The following is a 4437-nucleotide window of genomic DNA, read 5'->3' as shown; positions in this document are numbered from 1 at the left end:
TTCTTCCTGAGACCGAGAACTTTCTGTCCTCCTTCATGGTCAGAGGTGGTCAAGGGACCAGACCAACAGTCTGGAAATTTCCTTCATGGTCCTAGAGGGTTCTTCTAAGCTAATGGTGCTCCTGTTAGCCTGTGGCAAACTTTCCAACTTCTAGCTGTGGTCAGGCTCCTTAAATTGCCTCACACTATTGATGGTGACACATACCATACATGACAAAATAGAAAATCGTGTTTTTAAGTGTCTCTTCATCTGCAAAGCCGGGTGCCGTGGCTAGAGAAGACAATCTGGTTTCTCATACTGATGTACCACTAACAGTTATGTGGCCTTAGGTGGATACATCACTTCATATTTTGAGATTTCATTTTCTTCATTTATAAGAGATGAGTCACTGGGGCTTTTCTAAACTAAAATCATACTTGAAGAGGTTGTTTATAATTGCTGCTCTTTCTAGAAACTGAAATCACAGGATTCCTACTTTTTTCTCCTACACTACCATTTTTAAAGTGGGAGAACATTTTAAGCACAGGGAACCAAATAAACAAAGGCAAAAGCAAGCCACAGCTTGCCCAGCGAAGCAGGAGGAATTGTGGCCACGGGAGGTCCCGGGCCAGTCAGCTGCCTGTCACCTTCTGCCTCTTCTAGCTTTCTTACTGCAGCCCTTTATCTCTGGATTCTTCCTGGGCCCAGAGCTCAATCAGATCATGTGGAATCATTGAACAGGGACAGGAAGAAAACATCCCTTGGGCTCTGGAGGGGCAGGCGTCATCCACTGCTGACCTGTCTGAGCCTTTTGTAGGGTCCTAATATTGATTATAGTCAGTTTCAGCTCTGCTGAAGGAAGCTAAAGGGAGCTTTTATCCGCACTTGTAGAGTTCGACAGGGCAGCTCCATGGTGGCAGTGGTGATTAGTGGGAAACTCAAGGAACGGCGATCTCAGGAGGAAAGGAGAATGGGGTGGCCTTCTCCCAGATGAGATTCTTCCTCACTGTCCACCTTGGTGGGTCAAGGTTTTTGCTTATTAAAGGAGCCGGTGGGTTTTCTTACAGAAAGCATGGGATTTTATGCTGGAACTTCAGTAGCAGAGGCCCACGGAGAGAGAGGATGGGCAGCTGGACCAGGGCAGAATGGAAAGGAAAGGAAGCGTGGAAACATGACAGTACGACCTGGTTCCCACAGGGATGGCCATGAAATGCACCAGTTACTCAGGGTCAGGTCCCAGAAGAGAGACATCGGAGGATGTCTGGCCCCAGAGGATGGGGCCAGCACCTGGAGACTCTAAGCATCAGGGGACACTTGAAGCCAAGAGGAGGCAGGGTCTCCAACACTGCCTTAGGGTAAGGAGAAGAGGGTTTGCCCTTTAAGGACAAAGCTAGTAAGGATAGACAATGTGTTAGGCCATTCAAGGCCCAGTCCCAAGGGAGATCTGGAATTTGAGGGCAAAAGGACAGTCAACCCCACTGCAGGTGTGGGAGGACTCGTGAGAGAACGTGCAGAGGGGCATTGCCAAGGTAATGACAGCTAACATTTATTCAGTGTTTATTTCGATCCAGGCACTACTATAAATTCTTTTCTGGATTCCTCTTTTAATCCTCCCAACAACCATATTATGTCATCCCTGCTCTGCAGAGTAAGGCTGGGACTCAGAAACACGAAGTGCTTTGCTCAAGGTCATATATCCAGCAAGAGGCAGGGAGCACTGGAAGCTGCACACATACCTTCTATAACAGGAGAGGCTCTTTGCTCTCCACTTAGTTTTATATTGCTTTCTGGGTTCAGGTGACCTTCTGCCCAAAGGTGGTGACCTTCATCTGACTGAGATATGAACTGACCTGCAGGCAGAACCATCCTTCCTTCCCCTGATTTATTAGATCATCCCACAGTGACCCAGTGGATGAAGCAGTGGATCTTCAAGAACTAGCTCTCTCCTTCTGTCTGACAGGCTTGGTTTTAAGAGAGCAGAAGAGTGGGTGGGGGCCAAGGGGGGCACGAGGGGGACTGGTGGGGAGGGGTGGTGGGGACTGCTCGGGGGAGAGTCCAGGCACATCACCTCTCTGCCTCTTTCCTCACCATCAGATCAGGCAGTAGGAGTAGATCATCTATGAAGTCAATTTGTACACTAACATTTTATAATTTTATGTTTTATGTCCACCAGTCTGTCTTGTGGAATCTCCTTCTTTCCCCAACCATTGGAACCTCTCTTTTTCTTACGTTCTAGAAAAAAATGGCCAATTGTCTTGCAATATTGTCTTCCTGTTTCTAAAATTGTCTCGGATGCTTGCCAACAAATCCTTTTCTTAGTTTTTAAAGTCCTTTAAATAATATTACCATGCATAATTTTTAATAAATATGAAGAAAAGAGATTTTCAAAACTTGTGCATTTTCCTCTCTCCATCATTAGATAGTATTTTCCTTTTAAAGAGATTTTCCTATTTTCTTTTCTTCTTTTTCCTTTTTGATCTTGTTTCTACTTATCTGTGTTACTTCTCAACACAGAAGTACTTTCCAAATCAAGTGGATTTTTTAAACTGTAAGCTGTCTCCTCTGTGATTGCTTTACATTTATTCATACCTCTTTATCAGTGAACTTTGGATTTGCTGAAAACTCATGCCAAGGACACAGTTCCTCATGAGTATCCGTGAAACCAAAGTTCTGGTTACTGTCCCTCTTTTCTTCTCTCTAGCTTTTTTCGTAGGCTCAGATCCTAAAACTTAGTTTGAGCGGATAGTTTGTGTTTTCTTTTCTTTTTTTTTTTAAGATTTTATTTATTTATTTATTTATTTATTTATTTATTTATTTATTTATTTATTTTGAGAGCACAAGCAGGGGGGCAGGATAGAGGGAGAAGCAAACTCCCTGCCAAGCAGGGAGCCTGGATGTGGGACTAGATCTCACCTGAGCCAAAGGCAGATGCTTAACCAACTGAGCCACCCAGGCACCCGATAGTTTGTGTTTTCAATTTCAGATGAGGAAAGAAAAAGGTATTTTATTAAGAAAACATTTTAAATATATACATAAGAGGGGGGCCTGGCTGGCTCAGGGAGTAGAGCATGCAACTCTTGATCTCAGGATTGTGAATTTAAGTCCACATTGGGCATAGAGATTACTTAAAAAATAATAGTAAAAATCTTTAAAAAAATAAACATATACATAAGAAAAAAAGAAATATATATAAATTATATACCCATGGCCCAGCTTCACATTATCATTATACGGCCTATCCTGTTTCATCTTTACTCCTCTTGGATAATTTTGAAGCAAATCTTAGATGATTTCTTGTGTCCTCTGTGATTATTTTAGTCGATAACGAAAGAGAATCTTATTTAAGTAATAAACTATTATTTGGCTGGGATTTACATTTCAGCAAGAAAAACCACACTAATATTTGAGTTGATGCTTTGGACATTGATATGCTTTATGTCTAAAACCAAGATTTGTTGGTTCTATCTTGACCCTAACTTTTTTTCTCTTATGTTGATAAGCCGGAGTTGTACTCCAAAATACAGAAACAGTGATTCTGAGGAAATTTTCATTATAAACGTCTAGACACAAAGTTATCTAACCGTCTAAAAATTGGCTGAAAGCAGTTTACGATGTGTCTTTCAAATACTAATTGGAAGGTGTGCTCTCAGTTTAGCTAGAACTCGATTTTATGGAATATTCATTTTTCAATAGAAAAAACCTAAAGCCACTTACAATACTCAATTTTTCCTTCCACCATAGGGCTAGGTGAAATTGGGGAGGGGGGTCTCACTTTCTTACAGATGGCAGATTTGCCAGATTTTTACATCTGCTGATGACTTAGAATATTGCCACCTGTCCGTGTTTCTGCATTCCCACTGACTTCTGGTTCAGAGAGGCCCCGTGGGCTCAGGCAGAGTGGCCCCAGCTTCCCGGGCTTCTTGGTGACTTCTGCTGCAGCTGAGACAGAAGTACGTCTGGGAGGAGCCTGGAAGAGATGCAGGAAGGAAAGGGATGGTCTTCCACTGAAGCTGCCAGCAGACCTGCCCTGAGGCTGTGCCTGGGGTTAGGAGAACTTTTGAAAAAGGAAGGTTGAAGATGGATATCTCTGCTGGTCACCGCTACTTACTCAGAAGTGGAAGTTAGATCCATGGCTTTTAATAAACTTCCTAGTCATCGCCCGGCCATTACACGAAACCCAGACATTACATTTAGACATATAAGATTTTTGTCCACTGTTAGGGTATAGCAATCTGCTGATGAACGCCACTTCCTTCAAATGTCTGGACCGGAGCCAGATTATCACTTCAAACCCTGCCTTGGCTCAAGAGGAAATAAAGTAGGTTGCTTTCAATTGCCCACTCACCTCAGCCTGCCTGAAGCCAAGTCCTTTCTACCCCTCCCCACCTTCCTCTTCCTCTTCTCACCTCCCCTGCTCATCTTCCCTCCTCCTCCTCTCCTTCTCCCTCCCCGCTTCTC

This window comes from Leptonychotes weddellii, chromosome 3 (genome assembly GCF_054177405.1).
Source record: "Leptonychotes weddellii isolate Sample4059 chromosome 3, ASM5417740v2, whole genome shotgun sequence".
In the NCBI taxonomy this organism is placed as follows: Eukaryota; Metazoa; Chordata; class Mammalia; order Carnivora; family Phocidae; genus Leptonychotes; species Leptonychotes weddellii.
This window is presented reverse-complemented; position numbering follows the sequence as displayed.